Source organism: Ylistrum balloti, unplaced genomic scaffold, assembly GCF_031769215.1.
Source record: "Ylistrum balloti isolate Yb309-2 unplaced genomic scaffold, AGI_CSIRO_Ybal_v1 Utg370822, whole genome shotgun sequence".
In the NCBI taxonomy this organism is placed as follows: domain Eukaryota; kingdom Metazoa; phylum Mollusca; class Bivalvia; order Pectinida; family Pectinidae; genus Ylistrum; species Ylistrum balloti.
The window spans coordinates 182,474-193,046 of NW_026782475.1; the positions used below are offsets into that span (position 1 = coordinate 182,474).

Genomic DNA, 10,573 nt, shown 5'->3' on the forward strand with positions numbered 1-10,573 from the left:
GATTAGATATTGGTTAAATGCTGCTCGTTTTATTTCAATCATCTTTATTTCAAAGAATAGATTACTGCGTACAATGCAGTAGCATGACTTTTTCTCATGACGCTTCTTTGTGACAAAACTTGATCGAACTCGTTTATAATGTCGTAAAAAAACAACAAGATATGGCTCTGACACACAATGTGACGAGGATAGTTGTAAAACATGGCCAAAGGAAATTAAAAAAGTGAAAATTATCCAGATATAAAAAGTGCCTTTTATTTTACAGGATGAAAAGCACGAGAATGTGAAAAAATCTGACGATGATGAAATGGAGGAAAATCCTGACGCTGCTGTCGCAGAGGCCGAGAGTTGAACCATTCATCTCTGACTTCTCCTATCCACCTTACAACTTCCGGTGTGATTTCATGGAAGAGTTCATTTTATATGGGGTTTACAGAAGATTTTTTTAAATTATCTAATGATATATGTAAATGCATGTAATAAAATATTATGGCACAGGTTTTTCCCCAAAAGACTTCTGAATCGTTTGTGTTTAAAACCCCGAAATCCTGATTCACTTTCAAAGGCCTTCAGAACAGACATTTGTGTATCGTTTATTTTAGTAGGGGTAGTTCTATATGATTTGAGTATAAAACAGAATGAGTTTGGATTTTTTGACCAAATTGATACTGCCATCCGTGATGACACTGTATAGTGCTTTTGTATATAGATAAGGATTGATATATCAGCAACCAATAGCAACTGACAAAGTAGCATATGTGTATGTACATTATATCAGTCTTGTTACCAACATAAGCAATATAAACCTGCTAGTCACTAATGCTACTCTGGTTCCTTGGTTACGGTTGTCATGGAAGAAAAGGGAGATAACTTTATTACATCCATCATATGCTCAGGTATATATGGCCCTAAATTCCTGGTTTGCATGTGTGTTGTACAGTTAAATAACGATGTGCCTTTCGACTTTTTGTATGTGTAGACTGGACAATAACACTGGAGATGGGTGTTACAAAGTGCAATAGCTAGTTGCAGACTTTGAAAAAGTAAATTTATTCAGTGTTCTGCATTATCCTCCTCTGAACCTTAATGGCAATCACAGAAGTTGACCAATCAAAACGTCCTTATACATTGAATGCAGCATGACAGAAGTAACCGTGGAAACCATTGTATGATTATTACATATAGTCTATATTTTATCCAGTAATGGGGTACTTGATATATAACATATTATCACTTGATATTCTCACTAGTCAAACCCCGTATACAGCCTGTATACTACTGATGTCTTGGCCTCTCGTTATTATTACTAATTAGAGTATGGAACTAGGGGTTCTAGCCCTCTTTAGCACTGATCCACTTTCTCTCCGTAGAGTTTATAGTAAATGTCATATTTGAGAGTACATGTATATATTTGAGTGTGAACATGTTATGCTGGCTAGTGTGAATTGTTGGAGTTTGATCGAGAGCGTACCACAACCGATCAAAGATCAACTTTACTTTTGAGTATATTTTGTCTGAATTAATTTTGGTATTTATTATTATACTGGTTAAATATAATAATTATTATTATCCTTTGTTATGTATAGATATTAAACAGATCTTATATTGGAACTATGATTGATATCCCTCTTGGCGACATTAAATTTATTTATGAAGGCATTCTAATGGAAAGTTATTCTACAAAAAAAAGTAAAACTTGTTTTGATTGCCACCTTTTATCATTGTTGTGTATTATTTTATTCAAATTCCAATGTGACCCTACTCTACACAGCAGTATTACCGTCAGATGAAAGAACGTGTGTAGACATTTGTGTTAGGTGTGCTCACCAGAGTTCACGAAAGATCTTTTTTTTTAATAAAAAAAACAAGGGGAGATAACATGGTATTTAAGTATAATATATACTGTAGTATAAATATAGGTCACTGTACCTGAGTTTTCCCGTTGTAAGTCTAACCTGATAATGCCGACACATGGTAGCAAGTTTCTGCTTGTAGTAGTAATATCATACCACAGACAGTCATAAGCAATAAAACTCATTCCTTGCCATCGTGTGTTTTCTTATCCTTTTCATATTAAATACATTCATGCCATACCGTTACTGGTGTCGGGCTAGAAATCAATGCACCGGACAAGTGAACAATGAGAAAGCACTACAGATGAACGATCATCTAAAGCACGACTATGAACGCATTTATTGTGGAGGGAAATATCTTGCTTCAGGATATCATATTGGACGCATTTCGCACAACGCAAGCGGTTAAACAGGGAAAAATAATCGCAACAGACTGGAAACGGAGGGAGGCAGAGGGGCATTTCATGGCGGTTAAACAGGAAAAAATCGCGACAGACTGGAAATCGAGAGTGGGTCATTTAATGATGAAAACTAGCTATAGATGTAACATCGAAAGCAAAGATTAATGAAATTGGTTGGGACAGTAACCAGAACTACATGGACCATTTACAGGCTTTCATGGTACGAGAAAGGGAAGATAACAACAGGCTTCAAGGTAACGAAGAAACTTTCAATCAAGTTGTTACAAAAAAAACCCAGTTTTAATCGGAGACTTGTACGTTTCTAGTGACTGATCCAGAGACATTATGATATGGGTGATTATTGGAGGATGGGGTGCGGTTGGTAGATTCATGATCGGTTTGCGGTAGATCAGTTTGCGTTGTGTCCGTCCATCTTTAGACACTATGACTTTATTCTCGAAGAATGTGTTCATCTAGGAGGGGCGATAAATCTTGTACTAAATGGAACTTACTAGGACCTCCATTTTGACCTTTGACCTACATCAAATTGAAAGTTTGTCCATGCAACATCTACACTGAATTTAACACGCTGGACATAGATCGACCTTGATAAGGCAGCGTGTCCTGTACTTAAATCAAGTCATTATGACCTACATTTTGATCATTGACCTACATCAAAGTTAAACCTTGTCCATACTCCATTAGACTACATGTCTCTTGAACTTTATACTTGAGGGCATAAGTTATCTAGGTAAGGCAGTTTAAGGGAGTGTGTCATGTATCAAAAGCAATTAATATTAAATAATAAAAATAATAATTAATATAAACTAGGAATGTGAGATACTATCGTTTCAAATTAGTGATATTTTTCCCAGAAGTGGTTACATCACTTATTCATGTTCAATTTCTAACATCGCCATCTTACATTTATGATCTTACGTGTTCATTTCAACATATTATCGGTATACATCCAGGAAGAACTTGTTCGGGTAAAATAGTCTTTTAACAAAAAAACAAAAAAAAAAGAAATATAAAACTGATCTAATCGACAGGATGCAGTTTACACCAATTAATTAAAAAGTCTTTAAAAAACCACAAGGGTCGGCAGAGACTAATTATCATCGGCCTTCCGATTGGGACAAAATTTTAGTAAGAAAAAAATGGGCTGTCACTAAAGGTGCTTTAAATACCACCCACTTTTATTTAATTTTGTGCGTGGGCAAATTCAATTGTTCCTGAAAGAGATCCTTTGGTCCGAGACATCATTGTGGGTGGGGAATCATCTCCTGTACATGTATTCAGAAACTTGATTCGACCCCTAGGGACTTTGGGGCGGGGCCCTGAAATGGGCAGTTAGACAATATTTGGCTTCAAAACGCTTCTTCCTCTTAATGCCTCTGTAGATTTTAACCAAATTTTGGATTGAAACATTAGTAAGGATTGGCAGTTAAAGAGTCAGAACGATATCAAACGTACGTGAAGTGATTCTAAGTTTGTCCTGACGAAAACTTATTTTTCCGCTCTGTACCAAAACCCAACATAACTCATCTTGAAAATTAGTCTGAACTACTTCCCAAGTTTTCTTTCACACCATTGCGAAAAATATTACAGTTTGATTTGTTAAGGGGAAAAAACAGTTGTCAAAGATATATTGTTATTTTTCAGCCTGATCAAAATCTCAACCTGGTAATCACATAAGTCATTTTGGAACATAATTGCACAAATGTTTCTGATATTTTCAAGGAATGAGGAAAATTTGAATTCATCTGATTTGTCAGGCCACCATTAGCGACATCTGTAGTTTGTACGTCCATTTGTCAATTGTCGGATGAGCATGATATATAGCCCTCTTGTTCAAGGTCACAGGGGTCAAGTATATAAAGGTCTTTCAATAACTTCTTCTCAATAACCAGGGTGCCTATGATGCTGATATTGGGCCTGTGGCAAGCTAGGTGGAAAAAATATCAATTTGGTTTCTGTGACTGACCTTGTGTCTCTTTCAAGGTCACATGGGTCAAATGTGTTAAAATCTTCAAACAGCTTCTCAATAACAAAAAGGTCCAGTCTGTTGGAATTGTTTCTTTAACAAAATGCGATGAAGGTCTACTCAACTTATTTAAATTATTGATCTTGACCTACTTTCAAGGTCTCTTGCGTCAAATGGGTTGAAATCTTAGAATTTCTTTTTCAGCAAGCAATAGATTCGGAGTCATGGTTTTTGTGTGTAGCATGTATAAGGAATTGGATTTCAAATTAGCAGAACATGGTTTTTTTTATTAATCGATCACGTCTTCTTTAAAACGCGGTAGAGAATTGAACATTTTCGGCCTATTTGGCATCTTTCTTATAAAGGTCTTTAGGGCCTCTTTTTCCAAATTTTTGTCTAAAATAAAACTTCAATCTACCGCTTGTCGCTCTCAACCTTTTGATGATGTCTCCATTCTTTTTAGTAAGACTTCCTCAGAATATTGACTACTGAAGCACGTAAACATAATAAACATTTAACATCTTTAGAGGAAAGCGAAAACCTGTCAAGTTCCAGTTGGATAAGTGGTATGTAAATATCTCATGCGTACCATGTGACAGTTATTAATTAGGGCTCTTTTTGAAGAAAATAAACGTTAACAAAGTGTTTGAGTCCTGACCCCTAAACAGTTTCAAAGACTAATTTTTCTGAAACAAAATCTTGTGTACGAATATGGCAGTGGGCCATGCAGTTCAGCTAGGTCGTAGTCCGCTTGATTGCATAAGTGAATCTTCAAAACTATCGTCAAAAGTGTTCTTGAACTGCTAAATTTAATCCCTTAACATTGTTGGAGACATGTACTTCTAAAGTGGAAATATTTGAATAATAGGTATGTTCAATGAGTTTCATGTGGCCTCCTGTGACTAAAACTTAGAAACAACTCATAAAATCCAAAATATTTTTTCTTTATCTTATAAAAGCTCGTACTTCTTAATTAATTAATTATTTATAGATAACCTTACCAAACTTCCGGTGTTGTTAACATGTTAAGTAGACATGAAGTGCATACAGAATTAAGATTAATTAAATGTGAAATGTGTGAATAGAAATGATGATCAGCTGGCCAATGATATAAATATATACACCGATACACCGTCACACACCACCACCACCACACACTCTTACACCGTCACACACCACAACATACACCGTCACACACAAACACATATACGGATACACCGTCACCCACCATCACACACACCGATATACCGTCACACACCACACACACAGACCGATACACCGTCACACACTGATCCACCGTCACACACCTCCACACACACCGATACACCGTCACACTCCACTACACACACCGATACACCGTCACACGTACCCCACCACACACACCGATAAACCCTCACGCACCACCACACACCGATACACAGTCACACACCACACACACACCGATACACCGTCACACACCACCACACACACCCTTATGTCGTCACACACAACCACACACACCGATACACCGTCACACACAACCACACACACCGATACACCGTTACACACCACCACACACTCACCGATACACACACACACCACCACACACCGATACACCCTCACACAATACCACACACCGATACACCCTCACACACCACCGCACACACCGATACACAATCACACAATACCACTCACCGATACACCCTCACACAATACCACACACCGATACACCCTCACACACCACCGCACACACCGATACACAATCACACAATACCACACACCGATACACCCTCACACAATACCACACACCGATACACCCTCACACACCACCGCACACACCGATACACAATCACACAATACCACTCACCGATACACCCTCACACAATACCACACACCGATACACCCTCACACACCAACGCACACACCGATACACAATACCACTCACCGATACACCCTCACACAATACCACACACCGATACACCCTCACACACCACCGCACACACCGATACACAATCACACAATACCACACACCGATACACCCTCACACAATACCACACACCGATACACCCTCACACACCACCGCACACACCGATACACAATCACACAATACCACTCACCGATATACCCTCACACAATACCACACACCGATACACCGTCACACACCGATACACCCTCACACAATACCACACACCGATACACCCTTACACACCACCACACACACCGATACACCCTCACACAATACCACACACCGATACACCCTCACACAATACCACACACCGATACACCCTTACACACCACCGCACACACCGATACACAATCACACAATACCACACACCGATACACCCTCACACAATACCACACACCGATACACCCTCACACACCACCGCACACACCGATACACAATCACACAATACCACTCACCGATACACCCTCACACAATACCACACACCGATACACCCTCACACACCAACGCACACACCGATACACAATACCACTCACCGATACACCCTCACACAATACCACACACCGATACACCCTCACACACCACCGCACACACCGATACACAATCACACAATACCACACACCGATACACCCTCACACAATACCACACACCGATACACCCTCACACACCACCGCACACACCGATACACAATCACACAATACCACTCACCGATACACCCTCACACAATACCACACACCGATACACCGTCACACACCGATACACCCTCACACAATACCACACACCGATACACCCTTACACACCACCACACACACCGATACACCCTCACACAATACCACACACCGATACACCCTTACACACCACCACACACACCGATACACAATCACACAATACCACACACCGATACACCGTCACACACCGATACACCCTCACACAATACCACACACCGATACACCCTTACACACCACCACACACACCGATACACAATCACACAATACCACACACCGATACACCCTCACACAATACCACACACCGATACACCCTCACACACCACCGCACACACCGATACACAATCACACAATACCACTCACCGATACACCCTCACACAATACCACACACCGATACACCGTCACACACCGATACACCCTCACACAATACCACACACCGATACACCCTTACACACCACCACACACACCGATACACCCTCACACAATACCACACACCGATACACCCTTACACACCACCACACACACCGATACACAATCACACAATACCACTCACCGATACACCCTCACACACCACCACACACACCGATACACAATCACACAATACCACTCACCGATACACCCTTACACAATACCACACACCGATACACCCTCACACACCAACGCACACACCGATACACCCTCACACAATACCACACACCGATACACAATCACACAATACCACTCACCGATACACCCTTACACAATACCACACACCGATACACCCTCACACACCAACGCACACACCGATACACCCTTACACAATACCACACACCGATACACCCTCACACACCACCGCACACACCGATACACAATCACACAATACCACTCACCGATACACCCTCACACAATACCACACACCGATACACCGTCACACACCGATACACCCTCACACAATACCACACACCGATACACCGTCACACACCGATACACCCTCACACAATACCACACACCGATACACCGTCACACACCGATACACCCTTACACACCACCACACACCGATACACCCTCACACACCGATACACCCTTACACACAAATAAAATTTAGAAAAAAAGTATCTTTAATACGTAAAAGTCTGACGGAACATTAAATACTCGAGCTTTAGCAAGTCTAAAAATAAAACCAAATTACATTTATATCTACAGATAAGGCATCTAATATTTTCATCCTTGCTTGCTAAACGTTTTTTATGTTTCCTGCAGACGGAAATCACCAAGGATCGTGAGGATATCTCGGAACCTATACTTTCGCATCATCAAACCAATCAGACAATGAATGCATGTTTTCTTGTCGTGATTCAGTGCTACACTCAATCAGGTTACAGTGAACAATACGGCTACGTACCGTTTTTAATTACATTTTCATGAAGTTTCTGTCCGTTTTTATGAATGTTTACAGAACAAAAAACGGAGTTGGATGGTTATTTAAATACCGAAACTTATAGAAATATTCTCTGGTTAAGCCTAGACACTCGTACAAACAGCGATACAAACCCAGCAGCAAGGATTTAACTTACTCTGATGTCTACCAATGAGTCACTGAATATGTTGTTGGTGATTTTGTGTTTTCACTTTCTTGCGTGGGTTAAAGACTTGTGGTGATGCTGTTTAATCTAGTGTACGGTGGTTATGGGAATTATGGAACAAGTATATATCTGTGAGTTCAGAAATAATATGTCTAGGTAATAAACCAGAAATATAAGAATGAAATATTCGAGATAAATATTGACTTTCTGATTGATGAAATACATCTGTTTTGTTTATATGAACTAACTCTAATACCCTTTGGGCTTACTGTTTTCGCGTACTTTTTTCAAAGGTCAATTTTTACTATACTGCCTAGCCATAAACGATTAAGCGGTGTTGATTAAATGTTGGGTGTTCGCCCTAAGGGATTTAAGAGGCGGAGCGCAGTGAGGAATTTTTTAAATTCTGCTTCTCCTGTGATTCGACTTTGCCTTAATTTTGTCTGAAGCATAACTGCATGAATAGGAATCAATTTTGTATAAATGGTGGTTCTAGGTCATGGGATGAGAGGACGATGCCCAATATTGGAAATAGAGCATATTTATTAAAATCCTACTGCTCCTGTAGGAATAATTTTGTCCAAATTTGGTCTAGATAAATTTTAGGTGAAAGGCACTCAATTTTAAAGCAATGGCGCGTCTTTATCCTCTATATCATGGGAGGAGAGTTTCCGTAGAGGAAATAGAGTAAATTGTTTACAATCCTTCTTCTATGGATTCCGTCCCAATTTGGTCAGTATAAATGGTGGGTCTTGACATCCTGGGGTGGGCGGGGCGAGGCACAATAAGGGATTGAGAGCAGAATCTTTTAAAACCATCTTCATTTCTTAGACAAGACAGAATTCTGTCTCAATTGGGCCTGGAGCATCCATGGGTGAAGAGGAGTTTCTTTGTTATCGTACGCGGCGGAATAGATCGATAAGCTTTTCAAGTCCTTCAATTTCACTTTTATGGAAGATTTATGATCTTGCTATAAGTTATGTCCAGCTTACATACCTAAACATTTTACCCTTTCCTATGTCTTTACCTACAACGCAACCAAAAAGTCAGCTTTTAACTACGCTGTATTAAAAGCGTGCTTATTTTTTTTTCTCAAAATGTTCATTTCCCATTTTTTGATAGTGAAACTCAAAAACTATGGAGCTAACATACCTCCGTTGATAGTGATTTTCTGAAAAATATTATTTCCAAAAGTTTCCTACAGATGAATTTAAAACAGAAAATGTAGTAAGAGACTATGGTCGCCATTATCATCGGATAAGGAAATGTTCTATTTTCTTTTATGTGTATTAGCACACGTGGTGGTTTAATTGTCACAAGTCTGGTTCTTTATTTGAGATATAAACGTTATGATGATGATGATGATGATGATGATGATGATGATGATGATGATGATGATGATGATGATGATGATGATGATGATGATGATGATGATGATGATGAAGACGACGACGATGATGATGATGATGATGATGGTGGTGATGATGATGATGATGATGATGATGATGATGATGATGATGATGATGATGATGATGATAATAATAAGACGAAGAGGAAGAAAAAACAATAGAAACATCTTGCAACACACATACAGAAATGATGTCAATATATATCTAAAATAATAGATAGTATGTACTTTTGATATCGATTTTGATCAAATTCAATTCATAATTAATAATCTAATTGTAATTTGTATAAAATAATGTCTATTTCACGTTTGTTAAGTGGAGATAACTCTATTTACATTTGATTGGGATTTGATTGGAGTATATTTTGGGTGATAAATCTTCTGCAATGTCCCCGTGTGGTCAGATCATATAATTTAATGTCTTGTAAATATGTTGAATATGTAGTTTAACCCATTAGGTATATCAATCCATCCCAGATATGTCTTTTTTTTCTCAAAGTAAAGGCGATAAATACTATAACACTTCTATATACAAAGAGAATAGCGACTGTATTCTGATAATATATCGTGGGTAGAGAAAATAACAGTTTCAGGCTGTTTATTATCATCGTAATGTGTATATCCAACACATTGTCTATACTCATAAAGCAATTGTAGGAAAAGACCGGTACGACGTCACCTCCAAGTGATGTCAG

The 10,573-nt window shown here is 39.1% G+C and overlaps 1 protein-coding gene across 1 annotated transcript in view; it reads left to right on the top strand.

Annotated features, from left to right (window-relative positions):
* LOC132558764 (trichohyalin-like) overlaps positions 1-2,047 on the top strand; it is a 42,152-nt gene extending 40,105 nt beyond the window's left edge. The window contains exon 22 of the mRNA XM_060223363.1: positions 266-2,047. The gene's annotated coding sequence lies outside the window, so the exon portion shown is untranslated. The remainder of the gene's footprint in view (positions 1-265) is intronic.
* The last annotated feature ends 8,526 nt before the right edge of the window (positions 2,048-10,573 follow it).